Source organism: Hemicordylus capensis, chromosome 2, assembly GCF_027244095.1.
Source record: "Hemicordylus capensis ecotype Gifberg chromosome 2, rHemCap1.1.pri, whole genome shotgun sequence".
In the NCBI taxonomy this organism is placed as follows: domain Eukaryota; kingdom Metazoa; phylum Chordata; class Lepidosauria; order Squamata; family Cordylidae; genus Hemicordylus; species Hemicordylus capensis.
Window position 1 is genome coordinate 132,915,295 of NC_069658.1, and position 21,414 is coordinate 132,936,708.

A 21,414-nucleotide genomic window follows, 5' to 3' on the forward strand; every position below is an offset into this window, starting at 1 on the left:
AATTGTCCTGTTTAAATTTTGCTTCCACTTAATCATGTAGTCTTTTATCTGTTTTGTTTCTGAATCATATTTCAATAGCAACATATATATCAATCCCAGTAAATGATCAGCATTTTTTATTATTAGTGCTTCAAATTCCATTAAATCTCTAAGTTTACCACCTTGTCTTTGTATTTCTTTCTGCACTATAGAACTAATTTGTAAATAATGAAACCATGAAGATTCCTTGGACCATTCCAAAGTGAGGGTTTGAATAGATTTACGTTTTGTTTTTCCAGTAGTTAAGCTTTGAATACTATATGCCTTCTCTCTCCAAGGATCAAACTTATTAGATTTTTCTTCTTTATGGAAAAAAGGTATACTTGTCCCAAACACTTAGCAGACTATTTCTAATTGTGTGGGATTTTAAATCCTGGTCATTTCTTTTTATGTTAGTCCATAAAAACCTATGTAACCCATCTGAAAGATCTGATCCCTCCATATCCATAATTGGACCATACGGTTCTCTGATCCAATCTGGAATCCACATCAAACAACTGGCATGGAAGTATAATTTCAAGTTAGGGACAGCCAATCCTCCCCACTCTTTTGCATCTTGCATAATCCTAAACTTGATTCTTGGTTTCTTATAAGCCCAAATAAAGGAGTTTCTATGCTTCTGCCACATATTCAGCGTCTTATCTTCAATCTTAACCGGAATCATTTGAAATAAGAAATTCATTCTTGGTGAAATATTCATTTTAACTGATGCTATCTTCCCCAGCCAAGAAAGATTTAGTTTTTTCCACCTATTTAGGTCTGTTAAGAGAAGATTACACACTGGTAAGTAATTGTTCTTGAACAGGTCTTAGGAACATAGGAAACTGCCATATACTGAGTCAGACCATTGGTCTATCTAGCTCAGTATTGTCTTCACAGACTGGCAGCGGCTTCTCCAAGGCTAAAGCCAGGAATCTCTCTCAGCCCTGTCTTGGAGAAGCCAGGGAGGGAACTTGAAACCTTCTGTTCTTCCCAAAGCGGCTTCATCCCCTGAGGGAATTTCTTGCAGTGCTCACACATCAAGTCTCCCATTCAGATGCAACCAGGGCAGACCCTGCTTAGCTATGGGGATAAGTCATCCTTGCTACCACAAGACCAGCTCTCCTCTGTTAAATATTAAATATTAAAGAATCAATAAATTGGTCTTTATTATTCCCTGTTAAATTAATCCCCATATATTTAATTGGTTTTGCTGTTCTTTGAAATCCAATCTTATCTTTCAAATACAATAATTCCGCAACTGGCAAATTCCATGTAATGATCTGTGTTTTGTTTTTATTAGTCTTATATCCTGAGATCCTGCTGTACTGGTTTATATGCTCCATTATTGTATCTAGAGTCCTTTGGTCAAGTAATTGCAAGAACCACATCATCAACATACAATTTTATTTTATGCTCTTTATTCGCCATCTTAATTCCATAAATTCTTTGCTCCTACAGAATCTTTTTTGCCAAGGGTTCAGGAGCCAAAATAAACAGCAATGGAGAGAGAAGGCACCCTTGTCTGGTACCCTTGTTAATGGCACATTTTTTGGATATCATCCCATACACTATTATATTTGCCAATTGCTCCTGATAAATACTTTGAATCCACGAAAGGAAATTTGTCCCACAGTTCATTCTTTCCAAAATCTTAAACAGAAAGGACCAATCCAAATTATCAAAAGCTTTCTCCACATCCAGGAAAATTATCACTACTCTTCTTTGAAATATCATCTATTGCATTCAGTACAAATCTCAAATTGTCTTTCATATAAGAGACACTATGAAAGCAGTTTAATCACACCTTTTGTCATGGGCATGCTGGAAGACTCCGAGGAGGAGTTGGTGGCGGAGACAGAGCTGACAGCAGAGGAGGCGGGACAAGGACCAGAAGTTGCAAAGGAGAGTGGGTCCGATGCACAGGGAGTCGAAGATGAGTTAGAGCCGGGTGAGGCAGCTCTTGTGGAGGAGATGCGACTGGTCTCAGCTGTGGAGAGGCGCCGTTCCAAGAGACAGCAAGAGTTAAGGAGCCACATGCATAGAACAGGCAGAGCTGCTGACTCAGCAGCTCTTAACAGCACCGGGGGTCAGCCTATTTAAGACGCCTGTAACATAGCTACCCTGCTGATAGCAACAACAGTTTCCTGTGAGCTAATCGGCTGTGTTTGTGTATTACCTTGTTTAGATCCGTGTTTAGACCCTGGACTGTGTTGACCTTGCCTGTGGATTTCGCTTTGGACTCTTTTGGATTTATTGGATTGTCTCGGACAGACCTGGTTTGGAGAATTTATTCCTGTTAAACTTTGCTGTTCTGCTTCTGCCTTTGTTACGCTTCGTCTTGCTAGCCTGACAGATTTACGACAGCTTCTTTGAGCAGTCAGAACCAAAGACTCGGCTGTATTCTGGTGCATCATTGAGGACCACCTCAGTAATGGCTTGACACACCTGTCAGCTCCATCTCACCAGAGGCCTGGGAACGGAACTTCAATGAACTATGCAAAGGTGAAGAGGTGGACCATGGATGTCCTCAGAAAGATGCAGAGGACCTGCCCCCGTGACCACTAGTGGTACCAGCTGAGATCATGAACCTGATCTCCTAGCTTAGACCCAGGAAAGCTCCTGGCAATGACCTAATTCCCCCTGAGCTTATCAAAAACAACTCAGCATGGTAGGCTCCCATATTGGTTGCTCTGTTCACATCCACTGACAAGCATAGATGCATCCCTGAGGACTTGCAGTCAGAGTTCCCATCTTTTAAAAAGGCAGAAAAGATGACCCAGCCAGTTATAGACCTATAAGCCTACTCAGCACAGTCAGTACACTCTATGCTAGACATCTATATTGGAAACTAAGGCACTGGCTGGAACAAGAAAACATCCTGGTGGAGGAGCAGGCTAGATTCAGGGAGGGATGGTCCACAATTGACCAATACCTAGTACTTCAGCACCTAATTGAAAAATACTCCACTCACAACTCAGTCTCCCTGTTTGAAGCCTTAGGTGATCTTATTAAGTCCACTTTTGACTCCATCTCACAACACAAACTATGGGAAAAACTTGAAGCCTCCTTCTACATAAATGACATGGTGGACCACCTAAGCAACCAAGACTTCCATCCCTCGAAGCTGGCAGAGAAACATATCTCCATCCTGCTCTATGCTGACTATATGGCAATCCTCCCAAGGGACCCCATAGGACCTTAAAAAGCACTGAGGGACCTCTCCCAATACTGCAAGAAAGACCTACTGGAAATCAATTACCATAAAACCAAAATTATAGTCTTCGCTAAGAGACCTAGGACACATTCTGGGCATATAAATAGGAATGACACTGACCAGGTCTCATGCTTCAAATACCTGGGGATGGTTTCCCACCTTTCTGGGACTAGGAAGGTCCATGGCAGCCATGTTGCCCAAAACACCAAGAGAAGTGCTGCTGCCATTCTAAAATTCTTCTGATCAAAAGGGGGCCAATACATACCTTAGGAGGTTTCGTGCTGGGTGTTATATATGCTGTTATCAGTATGCTGATGACACCCAAATCAACTTCTCCTTTTCATCTTCATCATCAGGAAATGGCACTCATTCTCTAAATGCCTGCCTACAGGCAGTAATGAGCTGGATGAGAGATAACAAACTGAAGCTGAATCCAAGCAAGATGGAGATGTTCACTGTAGGGGCTCCGAATTTGAAGGATGAGTTAGATTTGTGCTGGATGGGGTTGCACTCCCCCGGAAGGAGCAGGTGGACATCTTGGGAGTACTCCTGGACCCAGGCTTCACCCTGGAATCTCAGGTGGAGGCTATGGACAGGAGTGTTTCCATCAGCTTCAGTTGATTCAACAGCTGCATCCATTCCTTGAAGAGGACGATCTCAAAACAGTGGTGCATCAGCTGGTAACCTCTAGGCTTGAATTTTGCAATGCGCTCTACATGGGGCTGCCTTTGTATGTAGTTTGGAAACTTCAGTTAGCTCAAAATGCAGCAGCCAGATTGGTCTCTGGGACAACCCAGAGAGACCATATTATGCCTGTTTTGAAACAGTTACACCGGCTGCTGATATGTTTCCAGGCAAAAGACAAAGTGCTGGTTATTAGCTTTAAGGCCCTGAATGGCTTAGATCCGAGTTATAAAGAGTGCCTTCTCCTGCATGATCCCCACCGCACATTGAGGTCATCTGAGGAGGTCAGTCTCCAGTTACCATCGGTACGTCTGGTGACGACTCAGAAGTGGGCCTTCTTTGTAGCTGTACCTGGGCTGTGGAATGTGCTCCCAGCAGAAATCCATAATCTGAGCTCATTATTGGCCTTCAGGAGAGCCCTTAAAACCTATCTGTTTGGCCTGGCCTTCCAGGGTTTTTAAACTATTGTAAATGTTCGACCTGGTTCTACAGGGTTTCTAACTGTTTAAATGTTTTAACTGTTAATTAGTTTTACGCTGTTTTTATAGTTTTGATTTTAATTGCTAATTGGTTTTTAATTGTTTTTGTTTTTATGTAAAAATGAGCCATTTTCGGAAGGGCGGTATATAATTCGAGTAAACAACAACAATTAATAATACCTGCAGACCTTAAGCTATTTGAAGCTAGGCACAACTGCTATATGTTGCCCAGCTTGGCTCCTTTTCCAACTTTGCCTCTTTAGAGCTCGTCCAATCCAAATTCCTAAGAGCAGTTCTGCAAGTCCCCCATTGTGTCTAATGTCATCTCTAATGAAGCAGGCCTGGAGAAAGTGGAGGCCAGAGTCTGGCTGTCCATACTCAGCTACTGAACATAAGAACATAAGAACAGCCCTGCTGGATCAGGCTCAAGGCCCATCTAGTCCAGCATCCTGTTTCGCACAGTGGCCCACCAGATGCCGCTGGAAGCCACAGGCAGGAGTTGAGGGCGTGCCCTCTCTCCTGCCATTACTCCCCTGCAACTGGTACTCAGAGGCACACCCTTGAGGCTGGAGGTGGCCCACAGCCCTCTGACTAGTAGCCATTTGTAGACCTCTCCTCCATGAAGTCATCCAAACCCCTCTTAAAGCCATCCAGGTTGTTGGCCGTCACCACATCCTGTGGCAGAGAGTTCCACAAGTGGATCACGCTGAGATTATACCTCCTCCCTATGGGCCTAGTCCCTTCTATATTGATGAATGGCTTCCAGTCCACATGGAAGCTATTTCTATCTGAGAAACTATCCTTACTTGGACTCTCCCCTCCTCACCTGCTTTCCTTGGGTTACAAGCGGGTCAGAACACTTATCAAACAGCACATAATGGACGCAGAATGCCAAACCAACATAGATAGGTCCCCCAAACTCTCTTATCTTATCTCAAAAGATAGGCCACAGTCACCTCTCACTCACAATTTTTGCTGTCCACCTCTCTCACAATTTTTGTTGATACTGGCTGATATGTTGTGCAAAGCAACATGGTCAGTTCTGTCTACACCCCTACAGACTTCTAAAGCAACATGTGGTATTGCAGAACAGGGCTCACCTACTACTGCTTCAGATTGCACAATCACACCCATGTGGTACTGCATCCATTGGAAATAATGGCCGTAGTGCCACAGAAGTGCAATAAGATGCAATATATAGTGTAATGAAGACATGTTTAATTTCACCTCTGTAGCAATAATAGTATAATTTTGCCTAGTGCAATGGGTTTTCTTCATTTTCTGCCTTCAGGCATGGGCGGAACTACCATTAGGCAAGGGGAGACAGTTTTCTGGGGGCCCCACTGCCTGGAGGCCCCCCCCCAGAGACACCTCACATGACTCCCCGTTGCCCCCTGCCCAGCCCCAAGGCCCCTCAGCCACTTGCCCTGTTCGCCCTCTCTCCTGCTTATCCTCCTGGCTGGCAATCAAAGCAGCAGGCAAGCTGCTAGGAGCTCCTTCTCCCCGCCTCTTAGCTGATTGGCAGGTGGGCGGAGCTTCCAGGGAGGCCTCCATGTAGGCCTTAGTAAAGCCTGAACTGGAGTAGGCTTGCAGGTCCCAAGCAAGCAAGGAAGTAGGCAGGCAGAGTGGCCCCTACAGCTCTCCGCAGCAGACCTTCTGCCACCCAGCCCAGCATTTGCCAGGTAGAATGTGAACTCCTTTTTGTGCCCCCCCACTGATATATAGGGATCTGCTTGCCACAGGGCTTTGATATGGGATGCGGGGGAAGACTGAGAAGTCTCTGAATATTTAATTTAAAACAGCTTGGAAAATTTGCTGGCTTAAAAAAAAAAACTATCTAAAAAGTACTATAAGTGGCTTGTTTCATGGCAGAAAATTATAAAAACTTCTGGAACAAACAATATTATATTTATTTTATTCATTCATTTATAAATGCACTTATGTTCAAGTTGTTTTGCAACCCAGAAGGTCTGAGTGAGAACTGTGAAGCATGTGTTGTGCTTTTATTTTATTTTTCTTGTGTGTGAACTGCTCCCCAATAACTCACAGGGACTTCAGGGTAACTCTGGCCAACATGTGACTGCAGCACCTCCATTCCAGAGGAGATGTGTGTTAAAGGGCTTTAAAAGCCTCCTGTGAAAAACCTCCTCGAATCAAACTTTACTGAATTTGTTCAGAATTCTGAGAAAACATACATAAGCTCACACTGCATGGTTTAAAGTCTCCTTTGCTAATCTGCAGCGAGGGGGGCATTTTAATAATTAGTGTTTCTAGTGTGTTCTAGGCATTAAAAGTAGCACAAATCTATAGTACTCAATGTATATCACTATATATTGTGAAGTGTGCGTGTGTGTATTAGTGAAATGTATTTCCAGGCAGCATACTTATTTTGAAATATCAGACTTAAATCCTTGGGGGCTTGGGGTGTGTGGACGCCCTGGACTTTGAGGGGCTGGGGGCCCATTTTCAAATCTCATCTCTGGGCCCACTCCAACCTTGCTACGCCCCTGCCTTCAGGGAACCCTGAAAAGGGAATCCAGAACTGTTGTATGTTGCAGAAGATTCTGGAAAATGTTTGAGGTACACAGTTAGTTGTTTATGCGGAGTGATTGCCAGGCCTGTTGGATGTCTCATTTGCAGGGGAGTAAGAGCAGGAGAGAGGGCATGCCCTCAACTCCTGCCTGTGCCTTCCAGCGGCATCTGGTGGGCCACTGTGCGAAACAGGATGCCGGACTAGATGGGCCTTGGGCCTGATCCAGCAGGGCTGTGCTTATGTCATAACTGACTTGTGTAAACAAACTGGGAATGCATCCTTGAGCGTACCAAACACTCCTATCATGGTACATCACAGAGAAAGATCATGTTGGTGAGCATGCTTTTTTTAAAGGGAAGCTTTTTTGTCATTATGGATCACCTTACTTAAGAACCCTTGATAAGCTTCCAAGGAACCCCCGAGTTGCCTTGAGCACAAGTGAAAAACCACTCTTAATGTCATGTAAACTTGCTCAAATTAGGACTGACACTGGTATGACCATCCTGCAAATGCTGACATTTATTTGTATAAGAATTTCTGTGCTTGAAACATAACTTGAGAAACGTTTTGTTATACCTGAGTTCAGTGAGCTAGTGCTGATACTTTCTTTTTTTATTGTAAAATGCATCCAGGATATGCTAGTGCACACAAAAAAGATGTTAACCAAATTACAGCATTATGTTTGTCTCAGTGGAAGCAAAATAATTTAGCAGATGGGCTATCCTAATTTCTACCCTGCTAAAGAAAGAACATATGGCAGACATTTAGTATTATTTCAGCTTCTTAGCCATGTATATGTGATCCTTTGGTTGTCATTGTGAATGATACTTCTGATCTGTTAATAGGTGAATGCCATGTGTTTGTGTGTTTAATATTAAGTAAGAATAATTAAAAGGCTTAAGTACTGATACTAATTTAAGCATTATCTTCATTATGTTGACAGTGAAGAGCTGGACCACAGTATTCAAATGAGGCAGGCGGCACAGAGGAAAAAATCCTGAGTTGAGTTCCTGCTGTACAGGATTATAGTATTTAACTAAAAACAAAAACCATCTGTTGGTAATGGCTAATTTGCAGCTGTTTCAATCATGTGTTTTAACTGACAAACTACTAGGTGAATATGAGAAATTGCATTTTATTTTGGAACTTGATTAAATTACTGTTTCATGTGATGTGAACAATGCAGGAGAGAACTGTTTACTGTGGCAAAAACATGTTCCCAAATTTGCATTAGCTGGCTGAAATCATACAAAAATAGGAGAAGATTTGTAGGGAAGAATTGGCAGGCAAGTGCAGATTACTTAACTCTTATTTTGTCTATCCATTTCCTGCTGTGAATACACTACTACTACTACTACTACTACTACTACTACTATACCACTTTTTAACAAAAAAATTTTTCAAAGTGATTCACAAATAATAAAAATAAGGAGGTTCCTGGTCCCCAAAGGGCTCAAAGACTAACAGGAATCACAAGGGAGACACCAGCATCAGCCACTGGAGGGATGCTATGCTGGGGTTGAACTGGGCCAGTTGTTCTCCACTTACTTAATATAAAAAGGATCACCACACTGATAAGGGTCTTTTTGCCCAGTTAGCAGAGGTTCTGAAAACAGATATTCTCCCACCTCCGCTTTTTTCTAGACTCAGAGGCCAGCGGGGAGGAAAACAACTAAATATGACATGCAGGGGGGATTTGTAGAGGAAAATCAGTGGTCGGGAAAGATGAAGCAGCATGCTCCCCCTGCCCCCCCACACACCCATTTCATACCCTTCAATTGTCTCTATTTACCAGGGCCAGTCCTATTTTCTGATACTGGTCTTTGGTAAAATCACTGCCCCTACTTTGGCCTTATTTTTGCATTTTGGGGGATGCCTTGTTTCAATGTTGTTTGTGTGAGCCACACATGAAAAAAAAATACACATGCATGAACACTAAGGCACCAAGCAACACAAAGCCTGACATGTCACAAACTTCAGTTTTTGTGTGACATATGTACTGAATTTGTTGATAACTTATTTTAGGATAATTATGCTATTCTAATTTATATTTACCAAAAGAACAATCTCCCTCAGTCAGCTGACAACAAGCTACTATAGATAATGCATAATAAAACAGGCAGTTAAGAGCCTTCAGTGATGGAAAGAATGCTGACTAGTAGTTCCATTAACACAGGTGTTTCCAACCTGTGGTACTCGAGATGTTGCTGAACTATAATTCCCATCATCCCCATCTACCATTTATTGTGGCTGGATATGCTGGGAGTTGTAGTTCAGCAATATCTAAAGTACCACAGGTTAAGAACCCCTGTGTTAACTGAAGATGTCTTGCTCACAAGAGGGGTGATTTTCACCTACTACCCCCTTCCCTCTACTATATCCTGAAAATAGGTCCCTGAGGATTGGGGAATCCTCAAGAATAGATTTTTGGAGGGTGTCCAAAAGGCAGCAGAGGGAAGGGAGAATAAATGAGAATCACACTTCTCCCCTTGAATGAGTGGAACATATTCCACTCCTAGGAATACTAGTCAGGATTCTGCCCAATGTGTAACAGTGGAGGAGGCGTGGCTCATGAAGTGATTCTTGGTTTACTACTAGAGGTGTTACAAGCATGTCTGTATTTCTATTGCTGAAATGTTGGTGAGTATGCAGTTCTCTCTGGCAAGTGAGTGGCCCTAACAACCTGGCACTGGAAACTATGAGTTTGCCTTGAAATGTGTAGTTCCCTTAATTCAAGACCAAACAGTAACATAAATCAATAGCTGAATTGTACAAAGGGCAACTGACTTTTAATTATAGATGCAATGTAAATAAATGTGTAATTGAAATTAAAAAGAGAGAAACTTTCAAAACAGTAAAAGCAACAAATCAATGGTTGAAAACCAGAATACAGCACACGTGCAGTGGGCTGCTTTCCAGACAAAAGCAGCACAGGTACTCATGCGTGTGGAGGGGGGGGGTGTTCATTGATCTCCCCTTCCCTCTGAAGCACTCTGTGCTACCTAAAAATATGTCCCCAAGGGCTGTGTAACCCACAGGGGCATATTTTCAGGTGGTACAGAGATGTTCAGAGGGGAGAGGAGATTGGTAAAAAATCACCCTGTGTGAGCACCTGTGCTGCATTATTCTGGACTGCAGCATGTGTGTTTCCTTTGTTTCATTAGGCCTGGGTGTTGACACATGGCAACAAGTCACCAGTGCAAGTTGTATAAAGCAAACCACAGCAAGAGTATCTTTATACAGGCAAAAGCATGGATTGAAGTCCTGCCTTCTGTGCAAATGTATCAAACTTTAGCCCTAATATGGTGAAATCAATGTCTGCAGGTGGGAGTGGGAGATTTCCTTCAAAGTATCCCCATGTTACGCTTACCTATTTGCATGTTTCCACTTCCACAATTTCAGCGACACTGTCCCCAGTATAACTTACAGGAGTCACTAAGTATCAAGCTTGCTCCTATTTTAGCTTGGTAATTCTCTTCCACTGAGAATTCTAAGAACTAGAACCCATTGATACCATCTTTGCAGATGAGGAGAAGCTCCTGCCCTTTTTAAACACTAAGGACAGGTGTGCAAACACATGCTGTAGAGGCATGTTACCAACTGGAAGGTTGGCATGCTACCAACTTGTCAAAAGCAACCAAGCTGTTGTGGGTAAAGGAGGGCACTGCATGGCAACCCCAGCTGGATCCAAGATGTACAATGTGGTTCACTCTTTCACTGCACACTGTTATCCTACCAAAAATCATCCCCTAAAGTGGTAATTTCCTCAATCACTAGTGGTGACCCTGGGCAGAAAACAGTGCACAGGGCAGGAGTGAATCTCCTTCTCCACACACGCACATACCCTTTCCAGCTGATTATAACAAAAAAGAGGTGCTTCTGCTTGGAAGCATGCCCCTATAGCACATGTTGGCATGCACATCTAGTTTGGCCCTAACATCTTGTGGTATCTGAGCCTACTATTCAGCAACATGTTTCCAGGGAGTGGGGGCTATTCCTGGGGCCACTGCAAGCAGGTCTGGTGAAGCAACTCCAGCAATACGATGGCAGGGAAGAGCACCACTGCACCACTGTTCTGCCAGCCAGTGCCTCCAACAGCTTCCTCCACAGGTGTTCCAAAAACCAGGAGCTGCTGATACCACCTGCCCAGTGAGGTCTACAACACTCAAGGAAGACTGCAGATGAACCTGTAGTGGAAAGTTTAGAATGAAGATGTTTTAGAATGTTTTAATAGCTGCCCAGTTTTACTGTGTAAACCATTTTTTGTTGAAAAACCTTCTGAAATAACTTTGTTGAAAAACAATATATAAATAAAATAAATATCTGCCAAAACCCCCACAAAAACTCCCATTGGCTTCTGGTTTTGGTCATGCTTGAGCATAACAAAGAGAAAACCAAGAACTACTTAATTAGATAAATAATAGATTATAATAATACCATTTTTTAAAGTTTTCCAGCACTGACAAGAAAGATGTTTGGTTGGTGGGTTTATGGCAGGCAAGAATAATCTGAATATTTCAAACATCTTAAAGAAAATGTTTTCGGTTAGGTATTGTGTTATCCATCATAAGAACACTGCACGTCATAGAAAAGACAGTGGCTGGCGTTACGCAATGCAACTCAGTTGGTTCTGAATTGCCCATGCTGCTGCAGGTATATATCACAGAGACTTGGTTGGGGGAGGCTGGTGGCCCAGTCTGGTCCTAGCTTCTCCTTCCAGGGCACTCTGTTGAGGAGCAGGTGAGGGCACATGGACAGGGAGGCGGGTTGGCTGTGGTCTATAAGAATAGTATCTCTCTTACCAGGATCCCTGTCACAATATCTGACCATATAGAATGTATGCACTTAAATTTGAGGACCAGGGACAAACTGGGACTTCTGCTAGTGTATCCATCACCTCACTGCTCAACAGTCCCTATCTGAACTGATGACTTGGTTGCAGAATTGGCATTGGAGTCTCCAGGCTTACAGTGGTGGGGGACTTTAGTGTTCACTTCAAGACAAATCTGTCCAGGGCGGCTCAGAAATTCATAGTGGCTATGACAACTATGTTGTCCCAAGTGGTCTTGGGATCAACACCTGTTGCTGGTCACACACTCAGTTTGGTCTTTTACTCTGATAAGGATGGTGTTCCATGGATGGAGACTCCTGTGATTTCCTCATTGTCATGGATGGACCACCATCTGTTTAAGGTTAGACTTACAAACAAATCCCACCTCTGCAGGGGTGATGGGCCTATTAGGATGGTCCACCTGAGAAGGTTATTGGATCCAATAGGTTCCCAAGAAGCCTTGGAAGGATATAAAGTTGGCACTTCCAGTGATTCTGTTGATGTCCTGGTGGTGAGCAGGAATAGTGAACTCACCAGGGCAGAAGGCATAATCACTCCTATGCGTCCCCTCCAACCTGCTTCAAAACTGGCTCCTTGGTATACAGATGTGCAGTCTTCTGCTTAGAGCAGCTTACCACCTGTCCTCTTGACCCTTGCCCAACATGGTTTATACTATCTAGCAGTTGTAGAGGGCCTAAAGGTAAAGGTAAAGTGTGCCATCAAGTTGATTTCGACTCCTGGAGCCCACAGACCCCTGTGGTTTTCTTTTGGTAGAATACAGGAGGGGTTTACCATTGCCTCCTCCCACGCAGAATGAGATGATACTTTCAGCATCTTCCTATACTGCTGCTGCCCGATATAGGTGTTTCCCATAGTCTGGGAAACGTACCAGCAGGGATTCAAACCAGCAACTTTCTGCTTGTTAGTCAAGCATTTCCCTGCTGCACCACTTAAGGTGATGTAGAAGTCCTAGTGGGTATTAAAAATAATTCTCTAATGGGGTCACACTTCCCCAAAAGGAACAGGTTCACAGTCTGGGAGTACTTCTGGATTCACACCTCTTCCTGGTTTCTCAGGTTGAGGCGGTGACCAGGGGTGCTTTCTATCAGCTCCGGCTGATACACCAGCTACGCCCGTTTCTCGAGATCAATGACCTCAAAACAGTGGTACATCTGTTGGTGACCTCCAGACTTGACTTCTGTAATGCGCTCTATGTGGGGCTGCCTTTGTATGTAGTCCAGAAACTTCAGTTGGTTCAGAATGTGGCAGCCAGGTTGGTTTCTGGGTCAGACCACATTACTCCTTTACTGATGGAGCTACACTGGCTGCCAATAGGTTTCTGGACAAAATACAAAGTGCTAGTTATAACTTATACAGCCCTAAACAGCTTAGGACCTGGGTATCTAAGAGAGCATCTTCTTCACTACGAGCCCCACCACCCATTGAGGTCATCTGAGGAGGTCCGTCTCCAGTTTCCGCCAACTCGTTTGGTGGCTACACAGAGACAGGCCTTTTCGGTCACTGCCCTGAGACTGTGGAATGCGTTCCCTGCTGAGATATAATCCTCCCTATCTCTGGCAATTTTCAAAAAACACCTGAAAACCCATCTTTTCGCCCAAGCTTTCTCAGCTTCCTGAATTTTTTAGGTTTTAATCTCTAGTTTAAACAATTTAACAATTTAAAAATAAAGTTTTTTTGTATATTTTTAAAACTTGTTTTATTCTATAGTTAACCACCCTAACCCTAACCCTAACCCTAACCCAAAGACAACAGTTTGGGGCAGTGTACATATTTGATAAATAAATAATGGAAGGCAGGATGCCTTCCTGTTTTAAGAAGGCAATTATTAGACCTGTTCTGAAGAAGCCTGCATTGGAGCCCTCTGAGTTAAGCAATTATAAGCCTGTCTCCAAACTTTCATGGTTGGGCAAGGTGACTGAGAGAGTGGTAGCCTCCCAGCTCCAGACAGTCTTGCGGGGGAACAGATTATCTAGTCTTATTTCAAACTGGTTTGGGAGCAGGCTACGGGGTGGAGATTGCCTTGGTCAGGCTCATGGATGATCTCCAACTAGGAACTGACTGAGGAAAGTCAATGTTGGTCTGTCTATCTATCTATCTATCTATCTATCTATCTATCTATCTATCTATCTATCTACTTACTTACTATACCACCCTTCCAAAATGGCTTTTACTACTATCCATCACAGGATCCTTCTGCTTCATCTGAGAAAATTGGGAGTGGGAGGCACTGCTTTGCACTGATTATGCTCCTACCTCTTGGGCAGGTTCCAGATGGCATCACTTGGAGACTATTACTCTTCAAAACAATAACTTATTTACAGAGTCCTACAGAGCTCCATACCAGGGTTCCCTCTACAAGGAATCCCAGATGTTGTTGACTACAACTCCCAGCATTCCCAGCTGCATTGGCCTTTGGCTGGGGATTCTGGAGTTGTAGTCAACAACAGCTGGGAATCTCTGTTAGAGGGAACACTGCTCCATACTGTCTCCAGTGCTTTTTTATATCTACTTGAAGTCACTGGGAGAGATCACCAGGAGATCGGGTGCAGGTGTTATCATTATGCTGATCAGATGTGTAGTGGAGGGGAAATGCACAGGGACGGAGCACCGGTACTTCTCGGCTTCTCTGGCTGTTGGGGTGGGGTCATGGTCATGGGGGGCTGTCATGGAGAGCACCTGCACTTCTGAATTTGCAACTACATCACTGATGATGATGATACCCAGATCTATTTCTCCATGTCAGCTTCATCAGGAAAGGCATAACCTCCCTAAATACTGGCTGGATGTAGTGACAGGCTGGATGAGGGATAGCAAACTGAGACTTAATTCAGACAAGACGGAGGTACTTATTGTGTGGGGTCGGAGGAGACTATTTTGATCTGCTGGTTCTGGGTGGGGTTACACTTCCCCAGAAGGAACAGGTACGCAGTCTGGGAGTACTTCTGGATCCAAACCTCTCTATGATGTCTCAGGCGGAGGCAGTGGCCAGAGGAGATAAAATGACCTCAGAATAGTAGTGCCTATATGCTAGTAACCTCCAGGCTTGACTACTGCAATGCACACTATGTGGGTCTGCCTTTGTACTATGACAACAACAAATATTTATACACCACTTTTCAACCAAAGTTCCCAAAGCTACTTACATCAATAAATAAAAATAAATAAATAACATTGGATTGCTGGCCCCAAAGGGCTCACAGTCTAAAAAGAAACATAAGACAGACACCAGCAACAACCACTGGAAGGATGCTGTTCTGGGGTTGGATAGGACCAGTTGCTCTCCCCCTGCTCAATAAAGAGATTCACCACTCTGTACGTAGTTTGGAAACCAATTGATACAAATGCAGCAGCCAGGTTAGTCTCCAGGGCATTTCAAAGAGATCATATTACTCCTATATTAAAAGAACTACCCCTGCTATCAATAAGAGAATGACGTTTTTGTGATGAGCCCCACTGCCCTTTGAGATAATCTGGAGTGGTCCATATGCAGTTGCCATTGGCTTGTCTGGTGGCTACTCAGGGATGGACCTTCTCTGTTCCTCTCCTGGGACTTTGGAATATGGTTCCTGCTGAAATAAGAGCCTCCCCATCTCTGACAGATAATAAAAGACTATCAGGACGCATTTATTCACCCAAGTTCAAGTTTTTTAACAAACTGTGGTTTTAACCTGTTTAATTTCAGTTTTAATTTGTCTAATGTTTGTTTGTGAACTGCCCAGAGAAGTGTGTTTGTGGTGGTATACAAATATACAAAACAAAATAAAGCAACGCCCCTGGTGGTGTGAAACAGGGTTTGTCTGCTACCCCTTAAAATTGTGCAATCACACTTCTGTGGCATTATGGCCATTATTTCCTGTGGCCATAGTGCTGCAGAAATATGATTGCGCAATTTTAAGTAGTAGCAAAGAAGCCCTGTTCTGCAACACTGCACGGGTTGCTTTAGAAACCTGCAGCAGGTTGGGCAAATGCAACCGTCAGAACCAACCACGGTGCATTGCACTATATAACTGATTTCCTTCCTCTTTAATACAGAATGACATGATGCATTCCAAATCTCTTCCCTGCTCCATGTGTCCAATCTACCTCTTCCTGAATAAATCCCTGAATTTTCCAAAAGATTATAGTAACATGAATGTGCCTTAGCTTGGAAAGCCACAGCAGGACATGTATTATTAGCAAGTTGGAACACTTGTCAGGTAGCAGGTACAGTCTTCAGCCTGCTTCTTAATAACACACTCAAAGTGTGCACCAATAGCTTTCTAATGCATATCCTGCTGGGGCTTATTAATGTAATCAATTGTGTGTAGCAGCAGGCTGGAGAAAATAATGGCTTCCCTGCTGGCATTTATTAATTATTAGGAAGTATCTCTTTTTCCCCTGGATTATGCATTTTTGATTCAAGCTACAGATCCATACTCAAGTTTGTATTTTTTTTAAATCCCCATTATCTGATAATCTGGTTCCCTACACTCTTTGTTCCTCAGACTAAATGTAATGTTCCCACCATCCATCACAAATATGGCCTCTTTAATATCCAAACACTTAAGTATATGTTTAATATTCTTTCATTTTAAGGCCAGCAATAGGCTGAACACTGATATAGCAGATAGAAAGCTCAGCTTCCATCAGCTGGCTCAACCAATAAGCCACCCAAGCAATTGCTTGGGGGCGGGAAGGTTCCTTCTGCTGTGCTTTTGCTTGTTCTGTGTGATACAGCTAACAGGCTATGGCTATCACTAAAAACCTCCAGTCATATTTATTCCACATTCCAGCATGCAAGAAGGGACATGCATGCTTCTTATCCAATGAGACATTTGGTGTTTACACGCATATTGTTGAGGGAACCTATTGCAGTCAGAAAGCCAGAAGTACATTATAGATACATGTTCATACAGTTTAAATATGTGGGTGTTTTTAAGCCTTGATGTAGCATGTGATGGACTGAAATTATATTTTTCTTGTTCATTGTCTATATTTGCAGATGCATTGTTCTCTTCAGAAATCTTATCTCTAGATAATGGCTACCAAGAGTTAGTTCTAAAGAGATTTCAGGCCTCTGGATGATACAACATAGAAGACCAAACAGAAGCAAAAGAGCATGTTTACAATTTGCTTAAAGGTTTGGTCTGTTTAGTCCAGAATAATGTTTAAATTATCTGCTGAGAGGATACTTTTCCCTACATAAACTACCCTTATCTAGAATTTATTGCTGTGAAGGTTGCATGCCTGACATTTCTTTGCTTAGTTTGATTTACAACAGAAACTTGTTAATCTTCTGCACACATATTCTAGTCTCCCCAACCCCGTCTATGCAGCAATAAAGTCTTCTGTTTATCATGGATCCATTTTCATTAGCAGAGTGGAACACCCATATCACCATATGCTTGATAAAGTCTGCTTTGGCTGCATTCTCATAATCACAGTGATCCTGGTGAAAATGTTAACCACGATTGCTGAGCCTCAAGGAGCTGGTTGTGAGAACGCTGATTTCCTGGGCAATCCTAGACAAACTACTGTGGTTAAATGGCATTTAACCAGGATTGTCATGCCTGTAAGAATGCAGCCTTTGTAAACCAGCATGCACTAGTCTTTTTAAGATGTGATGTCAATCCATCAGAGTCAAGCAAGGGAGAGAGGTTCAGTAGTGTGGATGCAGACCTGTCTCTGCTTGTGGAAAGAGGAATGGCATGTCTTCTCAGCTAAGCACAGTTCTTCTCATGCACAGGACAAACATAATCTCCACAAAAAAGCTGAGAGAAGAAAATATGGATTTTATTCATTGCTATTTTAAAGACAAATTGTTATTGCTAGAATTGCTATTTTAGAGCCTGTAGGGCATCTTTCTGTTATACTGGGGACAATGTCTTATGAATGTTGCTGGTACTAGTCTTTTTCAGCCTTGATGTAGCATATGATTGACAGAAACTGTGCTTTAGTGTTTATTGGTGTTACCACTGCTTCTGCACCAGGCAAGGGGAAATGTCATTAATAAACACTTAAAAGCTGTTTTGGTTCATTAGAAGAAGAAGAAACCTGCAATCTCTTACTGGGGAGCTGAAGGACTATCAATTATTATGAAACATTGTAATTAAAAATATTTATACCCCACCCCTTCAGTGCACTACTGCTCAGGATGGCCTACAACATTAATAAAATAGATACAAGCAAGGAGAACATGTGGCTGAGACACACATTCACCTCTTATCTGGGAAATAATCAAGTTTCGTGACTTGAAACATTTGTTGTTTTGCATTTCTACCCCACATTTTTTTCAAGGAGCTGAGGGATCTTTATCTGGGCTTACTGCATTTTATCCTCACAACAACCCTATTAAGGTAGGTCAGACTGAAAGCTAGCAACTGCTCCAGGGTCACAGTCTTCCAAGTCCAAACCTTCCAACTACTATTATCATGTTGGATTTCAGTCGTTTCCAATAATGAAATGTTTTATACATGCACAGAGGCCGAGGCAAGGAACAGCAAGGCCCCTTCTCTGTGGGAGTGCTTTTAAATAGGAGTGAGCTCTTGTCCTTTGACCTGATTTATGTGCTCAGTGGAGAGTCTATTACATTTCCTCCACTCCTATCTTCCAGCAACATGTATCTGTTGTGCTCATCTCCTTTGAAATTTCAGCTGAAACACCGCTTGTGCCCCAGACTGATATTCTCTCCCTCCGATTTCACTGGATGTTGTATCACTCCCACCACATAAACAAATTAATTTTGTCTCCTAATCTTAACAATGTGTTCTGCTCAAAAGAATTTCACCATGTTTTTCTTGCATCAGCCTAAACAATTTGAAAGTGTCTGCCCTTGACCTTTACTTCCAAAGCGTTGCAGAAGGGGTTTTGTACATTTGCTAGCTGTAACAAATACTCCACTCATTATGAATGCAACTGGATTTCTGCTGTACTTTCTCCAGCCTCTCATACCCTTGAGAATGGCACTTTGGTACCATGAGAATAAAACTAGATGCCAGTTGTTCCTAGCTCTGACTCACTGATGTGATCTGGGGCAGCTAATTATTCATTATGAGTTTCTTACACACTATCTGAGCCACCTTAAGTGGCGCAGCAGGGAAATGCTTGACTAACAAGCAGAAGGTTACCGGTTCGAATCCCCACTGCTACTATATCAGGCAGCAGTGATATAGGAAGATGCTGAAAGGCATCATCTCATACTGAGCAGGAGGAGGCAATGGTAAACCCCTCTTGTATTCTACCAAAGGAAACCAAAGGGCTTTGTAGGCACCAGGAGTCGAAATTGACTTGACAGCACACTTCCTTTACCTTACACACTGTTTGCAGCTCTCATATAAAAGCCTATGCACAGGAAGTTATACTAATAGGATGCATCTATCAGTATGGGAGTTATACTAATAGGATGCATCTTTCAAACCTCACCACCACATTACCTTATCTGCCAATGTATTGCTAAATCTCACTGGCTGTACAGCATAAAAACTATTATTTGGAAGATAAATGAGAAATTTGTCATTTACTCTTAGGGGTTCAAACATTCCTTAATTTGCAACAGTAAAATGGTTGTTATAGGAGGGGAGGGCTCCAGATCAAAAACTGAGTGATAGGATGGTAACAGATCCTTACTTGGTTTTTTATTCAGCAGGAGATGTTTAAATCTTCCCAGAATATAAATGGATGGCGCTTAAAAATCTGTAACCCACAGGCTAAAGGTACTTAAGAACATAGGAAGCTGCCATATACTGAGTCAGACCATAGGTCCATCTCGCTCAGTATTGTCTACACAGACTGGCAGCTCCAAGGTTGCAGGCAAGAATCTCTCTCAGCCCTATCTTGGAGATGCCAGGGAAGGAACCTGGAGCCTAGATGCTCTTCCCAGAGCAGCTCCATCCCCTAAGGGGAATATCTTACAGCGCTCACACTTCTAGTCTCCCTTTCGTATGCATCCAGGGCGGATCCTGCCTAGCTTAATGGGACAAGTCATGCTTGCTACCACAAGACCAGCTCTCTTCCCCTAAACTTTCAGAGCTGGTCACCTTATTCTTCTGCAAAGAACCTTTTGCAAATTATTTGGGATTGGTTTAACTGGGGATGAAGTCAGTCTCTGGGGAAATCAGGAGATTTGCTGAGCAGCATCCCTCCACAAAAAATCATTTACATTAACTTGAACTATATTATTTCCCACACATTATAAGATGACATTTTATATTTAGGGATCACATAAAATATCCCACGTTGATATAAGGCTCAACTCTAAAAGGAAAGGATCAATTCACATTTGTTTTTGAGGTGGAAAATCTTTCTCATTCCACACAAGGTGATTTTGTTATATCATGTTCTGGACAGTGAGCTGTGTAAAACATCTTTTATGTGAAAAACTGAGATGTTGCCACATTCAAAATCGGTTTTCATCTGATGTGGTAATAACTTCAGTTTATCATGCAGGGCTCCTGATGTGAACATGAGGCAGCAAATCAGTGTATTATGATGGCACATGGCAGCTGACCTACACTAAAACCAAAACCTGGCATCACAATAAGTCTAGTGTTAGAACCACAAACTCACATTTGCAGCAAAAAAGGGAGACAATAACAGGAATAACAGAAGCAGTACCATGATCTCCATGAGCGCAAGCTTCCATCATTAAGCTGCTCACCCAACCAACTTTTTAAAAGCATGTCAGCTGCTGGCCTGTGGTCAGAAACATGATAAAAAAATGTGAATCTGCTAAAATATTTGCTGCTGAGAAAGAAAAGTTTTAAACTTTAGGAGGATTAATTCACACTTTATGCAGCATGTCATACATTAGTACTTGTCATGATAAAGGATGTCTCAGATACTAAACATCTTCCAGCCTGAGGTTCCGCATTTTTATTCAGAAGTAAGCCTGCGCTGAATGGGACTTACTCCTAAAGTAAAGCGGGCATAGGATTGTAGCCTTGAGTCTGAAACGTTTGGCTAAAATTATTATGGTACTAGTGAAAGACGGAAGTCTTCAGATCTTCTAACACTGCTAGTAGGAATTCTTGGCGGGGGATAATCTATCCAACTGGTACGGCAGCTTGGTTTGCCTTTAACTTATTTTAATGGAATTAATCGCGTACTCGCTAAGTTGACAAGCACACACCGAGATATTGGAAAGCACACTTTAAAAGCCTATAATAAACACATGAATAAATATGACTGAGCAGCATCACCAGGCATTTTCTAGGGGCCGAGAGAATCCTAAGCCTTCGCCTTCCCGCACCAGGCCTGAAGCCACTCCTCCGACACTCACTGAGTGAAACCTCACACTCACCTCCAACGTCGTCGCTGCCAAGTGACGAATTATATTTCAAGCAAAGGCTCCGCCCATCGAGGCTGGAGGTCCCTCCCATCTAGTTCGGGAGGATAAAACAGAGAGGGGGGTGGATGGGCATCGTCCGGTCACGTGGCCAGGAACAGTTGCTATTCCCCCTTGAGCTCTGGCAGTTGCTATGGACGCGTAGGGAGGAGGGGCGTCGACTGGGCGTGAAGTAAAGAGTCGGAGCTGACTATTCGCGGGTTAGGCGAGGGGGCGGGGCTTAGACTCTCTGGCCTTGAGGAACTTTTCATTGGCTCCCTGGAGACGAAGAGGGCGGGGTTAAGGCTGGAGGCGGGGCTGGTGACCTGG

At 43.0% G+C, this 21,414-nt stretch overlaps 2 long non-coding RNA genes across 2 annotated transcripts; one reads left to right on the plus strand and one right to left on the minus strand.

The window, feature by feature from the left end:
* The first annotated feature begins 5,932 nt into the window (after positions 1 to 5,932).
* On the plus strand, positions 5,933 to 8,114 carry LOC128347673 (uncharacterized). The gene is made up of 2 exons (XR_008317651.1): positions 5,933 to 6,080; positions 7,875 to 8,114. It is a non-coding gene; the product is annotated as an uncharacterized LOC128347673 (long non-coding RNA).
* Positions 7,427 to 21,385, minus strand: LOC128347674 (uncharacterized). Its single transcript, XR_008317652.1, has 3 exons — positions 21,061 to 21,385; positions 20,328 to 20,453; positions 7,427 to 11,118 (listed from the first exon to the last, which is right to left on the minus strand). It is a non-coding gene; the product is annotated as an uncharacterized LOC128347674 (long non-coding RNA).
* Positions 21,386 to 21,414: the final 29 nt, after the last annotated feature.